Raw genomic sequence first — 15,000 nt, 5'->3', positions numbered from 1 at the left:
CTCTCCTGAAAGGAGAGGAGGCAGATTAAAAACAAACAACAGACAGCCTTATTTACGCCCCTATCTGATGTGTGTGTTTACGCTCTCGTGTGAGTCCCTGCCATCAGTGTGTTCCAGTACCGCACCACACACACACACACACACACACACACACACACACACACACACACACAAATAGAAAGTGCCGACGAGAAGAAAATGCTCAGTAACTCTGTAACTGTAACTGTGTGTGTGTGTGTGTGTGTGTTTACATTGAGGGACTGTATGGTTGGTTCCATCCCATTTTACTCGGCATGTTTTGTTCCCTGCGGCTTCGTTTGGATTCATGTCATTGAGTGAGAATGGAAGAGAGAGGTTTACACAGACTAGATGGGCATGGCAGACAGATGCTCCTTAGCTGTCTGATAGTGAAGTTGGTGAGACTGATATGGTACAGGGCTGCAAACTGTTGATGGCCCAAAAAGGTGCCACATGTTTTTTTTTGCCTGAAAAGGAAGAAAATGATCAATGATCATGGCAGCTAACCTTAGAGGGGGGGATAGCGCTAGCACTAATGGTGCTAACCTTAGAGGGGGGGGGGGGGGGTAGCGCTAGCACTAATGGTGCTAACCTTAGAGGGAGGGGGTAGCGCTAGCACTAATGGTGCTAACCTTAGAGGGGGGGTAGCGCTAGCACTAATGGTGCTAACCTTAGAGGGGGGGTAGCGCTAGCACTAATGCTGCTAACCTTAGAGGGGGGGGGGGGGTAGCGCTAGCACTAATGGTGCTAACCTTAGAGGGGGGGGGGGGGTAGCGCTAGCACTAATGCTGCTAACCTTAGAGGGGGGGGGTAGCGCTAGCACTAATGGTGCTAACCTTAGAGGGGGGGGGGTAGCGCTAGCACTAATGGTGCTAACCTTAGAGGGGGGGTAGCGCTAGCACTAATGGTGCTAACCTTAGAGGGGGGGGGGGTAGCGCTAGCACTAATGGTGCTAACCTTAGAGGGGGGGGTAGCGCTAGCACTAATGGTGCTAACCTTAGAAGGGGGGGGTAGCGCTAGCACTAATGGTGCTAACCTTAGAGGGGGGGATAGCGCTAGCACTAATGGTGCTAACCTTAGAAGGGGGGGGTAGCGCTAGCACTAATGGTGCTAACCTTAGAGGGGGGGGGGGTAGCGCTAGCACTAATGGTGCTAACCTTAGAGGGGGGGATAGCGCTAGCACTAATGGTGCTAACCTTAGAGGGGGGGATAGCGCTAGCACTAATGGTGCTAACCTTAGAAGGGGGGGGTAGCGCTAGCACTAATGGTGCTAACCTTAGAGGGGGGGGGGTAGCGCTAGCACTAATGGTGCTAACCTTAGAGGGAGGGGGTAGCGCTAGCAATACTGGTGCTAAATGGATATCACTAGTTAGTAAGTAGCTGCACCCCTGACCTTAACCCTGACCGTAACACCTGCATAATTACTTCGAAAATAGTTAAAAGTTATTTAAACAGCAGAGTTTTGCAGACAGGAAGATTAGTTAGCTCACACATCATGTGACTTGGATGAGGACCCCCCCCACCCCCACATGGATAAGCTATTTTCGGTTAAAAACTGCTAATTTAGCAGAAAGGTGACAAGTTTGCACCCCTGTTTAAAGTGAACCACGGCAGGATGACCGTTGGGGACATCTGGGGAAAGAGAGAAGGGGGAAGAGAGAGAGAAAGAGAGAGAAAACAGAAAGAAAGACGTTGTCCCTACGGTTTGACATGGTTCAATGCTCCAGCTGCAGCCATCGTTCCGCCACACATTTCCCACAGTGCATTGTTTGCTAATTTGAGCAGTAGCATATGTGCTGCTGTCTGTTTCTCCATTTTTGTTTTAGCGTCAGTAGGCTACGATATGACCATGTCTTGCTACAGCATGTTGGATTGCACACACACACGTGCATGCACACTCACACGCACACCTCTGGGCTATAGGTTTGGAGCTGTGTTGTTTCATTGGAAATGATGCACCTTACAAAGAGTGTGTGCAGGGTTCCTACAAGTTTCAACAAGTCAAATTTAAGACCTTTTTAGACCTTTTTTTTTAGACCTCTTTGAATATAATTTTAGACCTATTCGCAACACCATATGATAGCTTTTTGCCACCCTCGAGATGATGAAATTAGGGATTTCACTGCCATACAGACAAAAAAGGAAGCGAATTGGCATTTTTTGGTTCCAGCTTGATTAATTTCCGCGTAAATAGACTGATAGTCGGACTGATTTCCTTGCAGGATCTAATTTTTAATACCCATCACCTCATTTTTAGACTGAATAACTGAAATGTAGGCCTTTTTTAGGCCTTATAAATCGGATTGCTGGATTTTAGACTTAAAGGTTTTTTAAGACCAGCTCGGGAACCCTGTGTGTGGAGGACTAATGACAGCGATGGTAAAGGCATGTGACGTCATGCCGTCTCTATGCATGTGAAACAGATGTCGAACTGTTGCAAACAGTCGTCCTGCAGTTGGACTTGCTCCGACAGAGCCTTGAACTTACGACCTCTGACTTGCCAATACACGTGACCGCCCCCTCACATCCCCGATGTTAGCCAGCTACGCTAGCAGAAAGCTAGCTATCCCACAACCCAGGTGCTGGTGGTATTTGAACTTAAGGACTGTGTCCCATCTCTACACATCTACACATGTCCACATGTTGGCTGACATAATAATGAGCATGTTTTAACAGACAGACAAAGGCAGCGTACAATCATACTGTCAAAACTGTCACACACAGTAAGAAAAATAAACTAAAAACACATCAGCGAGCGCCGTGCTTGAACATGCATGCATGCGTGTGCACTGCAGATTAACACAGGGGGCCTTGAAACGTTTTGTGAAGTGGTTTTGTGAAGTGTGCCCTTTGGAAAATAGATACTTTTTCCTCAATGGGACTTTTCTGCTTTAAAATATAAACATGCCCCAAGCCCTCTGAGACACCATTCTCTCTCACTGTCTCTCTATAGGCTCTCTGGCTCTATACGCTGTCTCCCTCTCTCCCTGTGCGTCTGTGAGGAGAGAGTAGTGAACGGCAGCCAGTGCGCTGGTTTTAACACACTCACTAATTACAGAGCAAGATAGTTTGGTGGGGGAATTCCTATACATTTAGATCCCATATAAATATCTGCATGCTCGCGTACACAAACACTTACGAACACAGGCGCACGTACTCACACTCACGCACACGCACGCGCACACACACGTACACACACACACACACACACACACGCACGCCAGCCTACAGGTATCTCTACTCTCCTCTCAGGCTAGGGGTGCTAGGCTGTCTTCAAAGGTGTTACGACCGGTCTGGATGTGTGTGTGTGTTCACGTGAGACGTGAGAAGTGGGAGTATGTGGACAGGCAGAGAAAGTGGGGGAGGCTCTGGGGGTTACAGGTCTGGGAGCCGTGTGTGTGTGTGTGTTTAATTTGATGACATAATAACTCATGTGCTAACAGAAATTGCAACGCAAACATACAATCATACTGTCAAAGCTGTCACACTGGAAAACAAATAAAGCCGAGTGCTCAGCGAGCTGCGCTGGCCTGCGGATGCACGCATGTGTGGCGCTTCAGCGTTTTTTTCAAGAGTCTACTTTGGAGGGAAAAAAATCGATGCCGTCTCGCTCCCTCGTGTGTGTGTGTGTGTGTGTGTGTGTGTGTGTGTGTGTGCTTTACGTGGTGGGGGCTCCAGCTCAAACAACCCCAGCACACACAAGCTCGCCATGCCAGGAGACCAGCTGGGTACAAGGACTCACAGACATTCCCAATTTGGGGGAGAATCTGCTAGTCTGCAGAAAACCCAAACCTCACAAACCTCAATTACAGATGCTGTTTATGCCCCCCTAACCCTACCAAAACCCCCCTAACCCGACCTTCGCTTTGAAGCCGTGAGTCAGTGACGTGTCTGAGAGTTCAGTTCTAACCCCCCTGGTGCCCTGGTTGAGTCGGCGCGTTTTTAGTTTTTTTTTGCCGGTTCCACCGCGAAGTCTGCTTGCCGGCGCGCCGTAACCAACCACGCCAGGCCCGGTGCACTGCCCTCTGGGAACCATTAGAGGAGGAAGCCTCCCTCGTTAGCCCTCGGCCCTGAAGGAGAAACGCTTTGAAGAACTGTTTTCGTTGGGCACGTAGACCCACATTTGGTGGTGCTACGTTTTTGGGTGAAAAGGGCAGTGCAGGTATGTCACGTCTGCTATGAATCTGACCCTGCAGGTGAAGTGTGGTAAGAAAATGACTGACAATTGTTGGGCTGACAGGAGGGGTTGTAAGATAATAATAATAATAATAATAATAATAATAATAATAATAATCGGCTGTGGCGCAGGAGGTAGAGTCGCCGTCTAATGATCGCAAGGTTGGCAGATCGGCGGTTCGAGCCCGAGCTGGCCACATGTCGAAGTGTCCTTGGGCAAGACACTGAACCCCAAATTGCTCCCAGTGAGCGGGCTGGCGCCTTGCATGGCAGCTTGCCGCCATTGGTGTGTGAATGTGTGTGTGAATGGGTGAATGAGAGGCCGTTTGGCACTTTGGATAAAGGCGCAATATAAGTGCAGTCCATTTACCATTTAATAATACATTAGTCTTATATAGCGCTTTTCTAGACACTCAAAGACGCTTTACAAACTGTAGTAATAATAAAAAGAAACAAAAAATATAAATAAAAGAAAGTATAGGGGCCTAATGAAGGTAGTGCTGGGGACACATGGGGAGGGGAGGGGGAGAGGGTTAACTGGTGAAGGCGAGCTTGAAGAGGTGGGTTTGAGGGCCTGTTTAAATGTTGGCAGGGTGTTGGCCTGTCTGATGTGGTTGGGGAGGGCGTTCCAGAGGGACGGGGCTGCGGCTGAAAAGGCCCTAACTGTAACGACTGACAATCGTTGGGCTTGACAGAAGGGGTTGTGAGATGGAGAAAGCGAGGCAGGTATGTGATGTGGGAGTGTGAAGAAAAGAAGATTTGTTTTTACATTTCCACTTCCACATTCCACAACTAATAAGGTCCTGAGGGTCAGGCCCAAAGGACACAAGATAACAGCCTCAGCCTCTCTGTCTCTCCCATGTCCTCACACCTCATCTCACATGAATCAGTCTAGGAGTCTTGAGATGGAGGACAGAGGCAGCTTGGCCCAGAGGGGAGGGGAGGATGTGTCTGTCATGTTGAGGACCTCGAGGACACAGAACCCCACCCCCCCCCCCCCCCCCCCACCTGTAGGCGAGGGGAGCGCAGCTGTCCTCTCTGCAGACATCCACACAGGCAACATCCTCCTCTCCCCTCTGAACAAGACGGCCTCTGTCCTCCCTGGCTCCCTCAAAGGCCCATAAACAGCATCCCATCCCATGCCAGGTGAGAGAGAATGTGTGTGTATGTGGGTGGGGGGGTGTGTGGAGGCGGGGGGGTTCCATGGGTCCACGATCACTTGTCAGATTAGTCGAGAGGTTAAGGCTTCGATGTGAGAGCGGCCGTTTAAATTCTCAGCTGCTTGGAGCTGCACACAGAGGGTTTTATAGATTTGGAATGGTGTGTGAGATAGATCTGTGGCAATTACAGGAACTCCCATGCATACATCCTGTCCCACGACTCCCCATTTGCAAGACGATTGATCTTCTCCTCTCTGGACTGATGCTGGGCTGCTTGGAACCAGAGCATGCTTCCATCCAAAACATTCAAACTCATGCCTCGTATTGGCAAGAGGCTCCTACCACAAACGCAGGGGTGGGCAAACATTTTGTCTCAGGGGCGACATAGTTGGGGGCCTTATGGCTATATGAGGCTATGTTCGTGCAAATTTGTGCAAAAGCACCAAATTTGGCCCAGATGTGGCCCCGAGCCAACGACCACCAGGGTCGCCATGGCGGCCAAATCAATATGGCCGCCCTCCGAAAAAGGTTTTGGCTATAACTTTTGAACCAAATGAACTAGAAATGCAAGCCTGGTGTCTATTTTATGTTTGTTGACTATTAGAAACACACTGGAATACTTATATTTATGATTGGGTGTGTCTGGACCCCTAGTTTGCATATTTCCAAGATGGCAACTACCTGAAAGTGAGTTTTATCATAACATTTCTTTCAGTCTATAAAAGAGATATTATTGTTTTATTATTTTATATTATATAATATTGACCAAAGGTGTTTAGAATTTCAACAATATAATTATATCATAATCAGAATTATACACTTTAATTGCCAGGAAATATTTATATTGTCAAATAAACTATAGGATCACACAACCAGATTACTCATTGTCGTCGTGACCCTCATTGTTGGTACAGGCACCCTCGCATCCACATATTGAGGTGCAATGGACTCCAGCTTTACAGCATTTGCAGCGCCCTCTACATGACTTTTTGCAGCTGCAGTGGAGGAGAATGGTGCAGGCTTTACTGGCATCTGCAAGATGAGTCCAGTAAGGTTCCCAAGTCTTGGTCGTGGAGTCCCAGTACCAGTCCCAGTACCAGTCCCAGTACCAGCCCCAGTACCAGCCCCAGTCCCAGTACCAGCCCCAGCCCCAGTCCCAGTACCAGTACCAGTACCAGTCCCAGTCCCAGTACCAGTCCCAGTACCAGTCCCAGTACGTCCCAGTACCAGTCCCAGTCCCAGTACCAGTCCCAGTACCAGTCCCAGTCCCAGTCCCAGTACCAGTCCCAGTACCAGTCCCAGTACCAGCCCCAGCCCCAGTCCCAGTACCAGTCCCAGTACCAGTCCCAGTACCAGCCCCAGTCCCAGTCCCAGTACCAGTCCCAGTCCCAGTCCCAGTACCAGCCCCAGTACCAGCCCCAGTCCCAGTCCCAGTACCAGCCCCAGTACCAGTCCCAGTCCCAGTCCCAGTACCAGTCCCAGTACCAGCCCCAGTCCCAGTCCCAGTACCAGTCCCAGTCCCAGTCCCAGTACCAGCCCCAGTCCCAGCCCCAGTACCAGTCCCAGTACCAGTCCCAGTACGTCCCAGTACCAGTCCCAGTCCCAGTACCAGTCCCAGTCCCAGTACCAGTCCCAGTCCCAGTACCAGTCCCAGTCCCAGTACCAGTCCCAGTACCAGTACCAGTCCCAGTACCAGTCCCAGTCCCAGTACCAGTCCCAGTCCCAGTACCAGTCCCAGTACCAGTACCAGCCCCAGTACCAGTCCCAGTCCCAGTACCAGTATGTCCCAGTACCAGTACCAGTCCCAGTACCAGTCCCAGTACCAGTCCCAGTACCAGTACGTCCCAGTACCAGTCCCAGTCCCAGTACCAGTCCCAGTACCAGTCCCAGTACCAGCCCCAGTCCCAGTACCAGTCCCAGCCCCAGTACCAGTCCCAGTACCAGCCCCAGTCCCAGTACCAGCCCCAGTACCAGTCCCAGTACCAGTACCAGTATGTCCCAGTACCAGTCCCAGTACCAGTCCCAGCCCCAGTCCCAGTACCAGTCCCAGCCCCAGTACCAGTCCCAGTACCAGTCCCAGTCCCAGTACCAGTACCAGCCCCAGTACCATCCCCAGTACCAGTCCCCGTACCAGCCCCATGTACTGAACAGCTGGACAGAGGTTGCCTGGTTCTAGTAGAAGCTGGCCTGTAGCAGTGCCCTTTTGACATGCTGAATCAGTGCAGCTTAGGTGGGAGGCAGGTGGGAGGCAGGTTCTCAAGGGACTTGGTACTGTTTGAGAAAAGCCGATGTCTGGCTTCATCTACTCGGCTGGAGCCAAAGCTCTTGCTGTACATGATGATGACCATACGCTCCAGTCTTCAGACATGGACATCTGCATTGATCTGTTCAGGCTCCAAGGTGAAGGCGACCAGGGTTTCTGTCAGATCTGGTGTTGCCTCCCAAGCTGCCCATGCACTTCTTTTCCCATAGCCCAGGAAGGCTGATGTTGTATCGCATCCTGTTGGAAGAGAGGTAAGGCCAGTGATTTCTTGGGACCGAGAGCATTGCCGATCTCGTGAACAGGAATGTCCCGGTAGTTCTTTCCGCATGCAAAGCCAATCCAGAGCTCTGTGAGGCCTCGAAAAAGCGGATTACAAGGATTACAACACTGCTGTCAACCGTACGGACAAATGCCTTTTTATGGCCATTGGCCCCAGCCTGTGCCATATGCAGAATCATTCTAGTGTCTGCTTCAGGATGGTTACAAGGCTGAAGCGCAGATATGTCATATTCAGGTCTGTTGGAGAGTACAACATCTTTCTTGGTAGAAAGGATGCATGTCATGCTTGGTGAGCTCATCGCTGATAAGTCCAAATAGTTCGGTTTCGTTCTCTTCATTCTTCAGGAAGTTGTTGTTCCAGTTATCCTTTGGAATAGGAGTTCTGCCATCTCCTACTTTAGTTCTTGACCCCGTTCCACGGGTAATTCAAGTAATTGAGTAATTCAAAATCAAATCAAGTTTTATTTGTATAGCGCATTTCTCTCAAAATGTGACCCAATGCGCTTCACATGATGACAGAACACAAGCAGGCAAGGGCAAAAAACCTGTACATGACTGTATCCAGGAAAATTCTGGATATATTATAATAATTGGCCAGATCATTTGGACCATTACTGCGCCATTGAGCACAACTACAGGGGCATCCCTTGCTGCTGCTATGCAGGTTTTTTCCACATTCATGCATTCAAGAATGTCTGCCTTTGTGCCGCTGTGTAAAAGCCCTTGGTTGGAAATGCTGGGTGGCTCCCTCTGATTTTCAATACTGAAGAATTCTGCCATGTCTGCATCGGGCCGGGATTAAAGGGAGAGGAATAGTTGTGCTTGTGAACGCCATTATTTATTTTTGGGGGCTTTTGGGTCGTATTGCGTATTGGGACGTATTGCGTCGGTCTTGCAGGTGTGATTGGTGCCGCCAAATGCATTGTACTTCAGACATTGACATTCTCGGTTGCAGAGATGTTGCTTGAATGTTGTTGTGTGGGGTTCATAATCAACACAAATGCCTGCGTTCTTTCATAAGGTTCCTGTAGAGTTGCTGTAATAGGAGATTGTGAAGGACGTTCTGAATCCTCAACCAGGGCAACAATTTGTGCAATAGTTAGATGGTCAAAGGTTGTCCCCCACTCACTGGTAGATGCTTCCCCTTCTGACACCGTGGCCTGGCAGTGTCATGAGATGCTTGCCGTTTTGCTGCATATCGCAACATGAGATAACATTTGGCATGGTAGTACACACCTGCTGCGTGCACATCGGAAGCTTGTGTAACTAATCTACAAAGAAGCTAAAAATGTTTACAGGATTCTGCCCAGCTTTTCGGATTGGAATCAACATTACCTCTTACTGCCTTGTGAAGGTCATCCATATCCTCCCATTTTCCCATGAGCGGCTCCCACTGAGGACGTGTGATTCCACCGGAAGCCTCCATTTGTGCACAAATTCACTTTCCCGCCAGTTTCACGTTGAAACTACACAGTACACATCCGACATGCCATGATTTCTTCTTCTATCACGACGACTGGCGATGGGCCCTGGCCTGAGCAAGTTTCTCTTATATAGACTGACTTATATAGTGCCTTTATCCAAAGCGCTTTACAACGGCCTCTCATTCACCCATTCACACACATTCACACACCAATGGAGGGAAGCTGCCACGCAAGGCGCCGGCCCGCTCACTGGGAGCAATTTGGGATTCAGTGTCTTGCCCAAGGACACTTCGACATGTGGCCAGCCGTGGCTCGAACCGCCGATCTGCCAACCTTGCGATCATTAGACAGCGGCTCTACCTCCTGAGACACACCAGCCCTTGGTGAACTGATGATTCACTTGCTTAGTCAAATGTATCGATTGTGTAAGTCGGTTTGGGATAAGGCGTCTGCTAAATGCCAAACATGTTATGTACAAATGATTTGCCAAGAACAGCTTGGCACAAAGGAACACATCAGACTTGACAGACTAAAGCTTCATGAATCAAAACCGGGTCTGATAGTCAGTTAGTGGAGCTTAAGTGGATAAGTTACTGTTTGACCTCCGGTCAAGTAGGATTGGGTGGGGCTTTAATCAGCCCAGGCTTGCCACCCCTGTGCTGGAGGGCCACTGAGGTTGGGGGGGAGACAGGGAGGATTACACTGTTAAGCTCTAGAAGTACACTTCTGCCTGCCAGAGAGAGAGCTGGAGAAAATACACTGAACAATCAAGAGACGTCTTAAATTCACTTCAGAGTTTGCTAGTTGCTATGACCTTCTGCAAATAACAGAATTGCTTGGCATAAAGAAGGAGAAATAAATCTTTTCTCTTATGCTGTAATGCTTTCAACAGTAAGGGAGACAGGATACTGAAGAAATACAGCAAGGGGAGAGAGAGAGACAACAAGAGCAGCAGCTTAATGCAAAAAACATTCAGAGAGGGCCAGATTGAAACACAATAACAAACAGGGCCCTCTTCCCAGTGCACATCTTTCTATGTTAGTATTACAAATTGTACTTTTGGTCCATATGAATCTAGTTACAATGGAATATGGGTTATATAGCACAATAAGAGAGTTGTTCAAAGACAATAGAGAGCGTCTTTGTTTTGTTATCTCATAATGAGATGTAAAAGAGTTTTAAGACTGGAGCAGTTTTGTACTGTACTATTGCATCAGAATTTATTTTGATCAAAAGGAATAGTTGGCAGAGCCCAGAATCTGTACTGAACAGCACTGACTGGGCTCTGGCACTGGTGTGTGTGTGTGTGTGTGTGTGTGTGTGTGTGTGTGTGTGTGTGTGTGTGTGTGTGTGTGTGTGTGTGTGCGTGTGTGTAAAAAAAGTGTGCCACTCATTCAAACTCATAAGAAGTTGTTTCACTTCTATCTCACGAAGTGCACTTGGTCCAAATGCAACAAACGCACGCACGCACGCAGCTCTTTTTACAAGTAGTGCTAAAAAAAAAGAAAAAAAAAGAAAAAAAAAAGAAGCCTCATCACTCCAGTCTGCTTCCTATCATCCCAGTAGAATCACTGCTATCCTTTCAGATCTGGAGTGTAAAAAACAATAAAGAAAAAAGCGCACTTCCTCTCTGCTTCACAGCCGTCAACAACATGTGCATGTGCAGCCTCCTGAGCCAGGGCAGATGTGCGGACTGAACCACAACCAGACAGAGGGGGAGGCCAAAAGGACACCAAACAATAACTTGATGTTTTGGGGGGAAAAAAGTTGGCCATCTTGGATCAGTAGATCCTCTCCAATTCCCAACAATTATCATGAGAGGGGGAAACAAAAACATAACATTAACATAACATAAAAAACTGACTGGAGAGAAATGTCCACGTGCAGCTCAGAACCAGCTGGTCTAGCACCATGTGTCCTGGGGTGGTCTGGGGGTCTAGCCTGCCATGTGTCCTGGGGTGGTCTGGGGGTCTAGCCTGCCATGTGTCCTGGGGTGGTCTGGGTGTCTAGCCTGCCATGTGTCCTGGGGTGGTCTGGGGGTCTAGCACCATGTAGCCTGGGGTGGTCTGGGGGTCTAGCACCATGTGGTCTGGGGGTCTAGCACCATGTAGCCTGGGGTGGTCTGGGGGTCTAGCACCATGTGGTCTGGGGGTCTAGCACCATGAGGCCTGGGGGGGTCTAGGGGTCTAGCACCATGTGGTCTGGGGGTCTAGCACCATGTGGTCTGGGGTGGTCTGGTGGTCTAGCACTGCAGTCTACAGTGCACATATAATATGCCCATTGTCGGCATGGGTTCGAATCCGGCCCGTGCCCTGCTGACATGCCCTCTCTTCTCCTTACTTTCCTGTCTATCTTCACTATCTCTATTTTTGTATATATATAATTTTAAAAATTATTAAAATGTTTCCTTTATACAAAAACACAAAAAATAAAAATAAAAATAAAGCCCTGACTAAATAAATAAAAACAGCATATGGGTTCTTTCATTAAAATACATAGCAACTCTTTTATTATCTTCCCTATCTCTATCCCATACAATGAAAAACAGGAGTGGGCCTGTCCCCCTTCAGAAAAAATAACTGTAATAAATAAATAAATAAATCTGCCTGTCATCATATCCACGATAACATGCCCCTTCTCACCAGTGTAAAGACGTCTACAGAAGCAGATCTGCTAAGTCACACCACCACCGTATCTCCGTTCTAACCATCTAACAGACGCTTTTATCCAAAGCTACTCCCAATGAGAGATTCCAGGGACAGTCTCCCTGGTGTAACTCAGGGCTGAGTGCCTTGCTCAAGGGCACACTAGTAGCCATGGTGTTCCCAAGTAGGATTCAAACTCACAACCTTCTGATCACCGGTCCGACGCGCTATCGACCGCCACTACCGCTAGGTTCTGGTTCAGTGGTGGTCTCAGTCTGGTGTGTTCCACCCAGACATCCAGACCCCATCTCTCCCTCTGTAAAGCAAGCCTTCTGTTACTCCTCTACCCCACCCCCCACCCCCCGCCCCAGCCCCACACCACCACGACACTATTCCTATAAAAGTTTTGACACCTGCATCAAATCAAACTGCTGCATTTAGCATCCTCTCACCACCCCTCCCTCCCCATCATCAGATGTCCTACCCCCCCCCCCCCTCCCACCCCATTCTCTCACCACCCCTCATCATTAGACGTCCTGCTCCCCACCCCTATCAGATGTCGTCGTCCCCCCCCCCCCCCTGGCTTCAGACTGGGAGTCTGTATCAAAGCAGCGTGCGTAGAGCTTCAGAACTAAACCAGCTCGGTTTGAATTCAGATCCAGAGGGCCGTAGCGTATCAAAAGGCTGTCGTCGGGATCCCCGATGACAACTGTTATTTAGCGGGGCTGTTAACCGGGCAGGCCCCCAGCTGTCTGTTCTCCACAACAACAACAGAACCCTCCACTTGGCCTTCCTATCCATTTTAACGAGGCCTCTAAATTTTCACGTTTCAAATGATGACTCTATCGATGGTTCCAATTACCCTGTGTTGTTTCTAGATAAAGCCCTTTTACAAATGATATACAAACGTCGTAAAAAGCGAGCGAAATAATACACGAGCGTAAAACACCCGCCCCTGACCTCCCGGGCGCCTCCGAGAGAGCCCGACGGGACGCGGGCCCCCGCCCTCGCGCTCTCACGCTTTTTCCCACAACACCCCCTGGTTCCGAACGGACCGTCCCTGGCGCGAGTCGCTCGTCTCTCGTTCGTCGGCATTAAATCTGTGGTCTTTTAACTGCGGCTGTCTGATAGACAAAAAAAACTGCCGTCCAAAAACAAAAAGATCGACATCTTGACTGCTGCCTCCGTCGTCCATGTTTGTGTCATCGTGTATCATCGGGCTGGCGCTACCTTCTATCGACCCGGGTTTTCGGTTTCTCGCTCGGGCCCTGGGCCCTGGCCTGGCTTAGAGAAACTGTGAGGACCGGTGACTTGGTGAGTCCTAGCGGAGCCCTGGGGGGTTCTGGGTCTGGGATGGAGGCGCTGTGGGCCATACGGAGCTTTGCTGAAACACAGTAATGTGCTACCAGAACATCTGGACCCTCTCAGCTCCACACAGCCAGGGAGCCAGGCCTCTCCACGTCTCTGCCCAGAGAGCCTCGACACTCCTGGAGGCCACCTCTACCGCTCTGCCCCAGGGTACGGACACGTACACACACTCACACACACACACGGGCACCTCTATGTGGCGCTGACTGACGCAGAGAGGGTTGTTTGGTGTGGGTGCTCTGAGGGGAAAGCCCCTGGCCTCTCTGCCATACGTGCTGCCAGAGGAGATAAAACAGGCTCCGCCGTAAAGCAGCGCTCCTTTGAAATAGGATCGCCCCGGCCTTGTAAATCCTGCCCCGCTTCTATACATTACACACGACACTAAACACGGAGATACGCACATAAAACATGCCTGTCTGTTTGTCTCTTTCTCGCTCTTGTGCATTCTGTCTTTCTTGTTCTCTCTCTAGGTGGGTCTCTTTCTTCCCCCCCCCCCTCTCTCTCTCTCCCCCCCCCACCCCCCCCCCTCCCCCCCCCCCCCCCACCTCTCTCTCTCCCCCCCCCTCTCTCTCTCCCCCCCCACCCCCCCCCCTCTCTCCCCCCCCACCTCTCTCTCTCCCCCCCCCTCTCTCTCTCTCCCCCCACCCCTCTCTCTCTCCCCCCACCCCTCTCTCTCTCCCCCCACCCCTCTCTCTCTCCCCCCACCCCCCCTCTCTCCCCCCACCCCTCTCTCTCCCCCCCCACCCCCCTCTCTCTCCCCCCCACCCCCCACCCCCCTCTCTCTCTCCCCCCCACCCCCCACCCCCCTCTCTCTCTCTCTCTCTCTCTCTCCAACTATTTCTCTCTCCCTCTGGATCACAGATTGCTCAACAAACCCTCACACATTATCAACAACATTCTTGGGCCGGAGAAAATAGGACAATTAAATAAAAATGTAGGACACAAATCTGTCCGGATCGTTAGACTGACTTCAGTCTCTGCACCTGATGGACCTGATATACGGCATCTGCTTTGTATGTCAAACATGAGAGACTCTGACCTAAGGCACCACACCTACACACTGTCATACTGTAACAATACTGTAACAAACACAACGCAGGGATGAAAGGCACTGATGTCACTCCCAGTGGTCTCTCTTTCTCTCTCTCTCTCTCTCTCTCTCTCTCTCTCTCTATGTGTGTCTCTCTCTCTCTCTCTCTCTCTCTCTATGTGTGTGTGTCTCTCTCTCTCTCTCCCTCTCTCTCCCCCTCTCTCTCCCCCCCTCTCTCCCCCTCTCTCTCCCCTCTCTCTCTCCCCCTCTCTCTCTCCCCTCTCTCTCTCCCCCTCTCTCTCTCCCCCTCTCTCTCTCCCCCTCTCTCTCCCCCCTCTCTCTCCCCCCCCTCTCTCTCCCCCCTCTCTCCCCCCCTCTCTCCCCCTCTCTCTCCCCCTCTCTCTCTCCCCCTCTCTCTCTCCCCCTCTCTCTCTCCCCCTCTCTCTCTCCCCCTCTCTCTCCCCCCCTCTCTCTCCCCCTCTCTCTCCCCCTCTCTCTCCCCCTTTTTCTCCCCCTCTCCTGATGTTTACAGGTCCTGGTAGATTGGGCTAGGGGGCAGTGGGGACCCAGTGCTGGCCTGCCTCCAGCCCCCAGCCAAACCCAGTGTTCTCTTCTGACCTGGTTCCCACTGCTGACC

At 50.4% G+C, this 15,000-nt stretch overlaps 1 protein-coding gene across 1 annotated transcript in view; it reads right to left on the bottom strand.

The window, feature by feature from the left end:
• banp (BTG3 associated nuclear protein) overlaps positions 1-15,000 on the bottom strand; it is a gene marked incomplete at its 5' end in the record, with an annotated part of 50,678 nt that overhangs the window by 8,538 nt on the left and 27,140 nt on the right. The gene's annotated exons all lie outside the window — the stretch shown is intronic.

This window comes from Nansenia antarctica, assembly GCF_963989245.1.
Source record: "Nansenia antarctica genome assembly, chromosome: 14".
In the NCBI taxonomy this organism is placed as follows: Eukaryota; Metazoa; Chordata; class Actinopteri; order Argentiniformes; family Microstomatidae; genus Nansenia; species Nansenia antarctica.
This window is presented reverse-complemented; position numbering and strand designations above follow the sequence as displayed.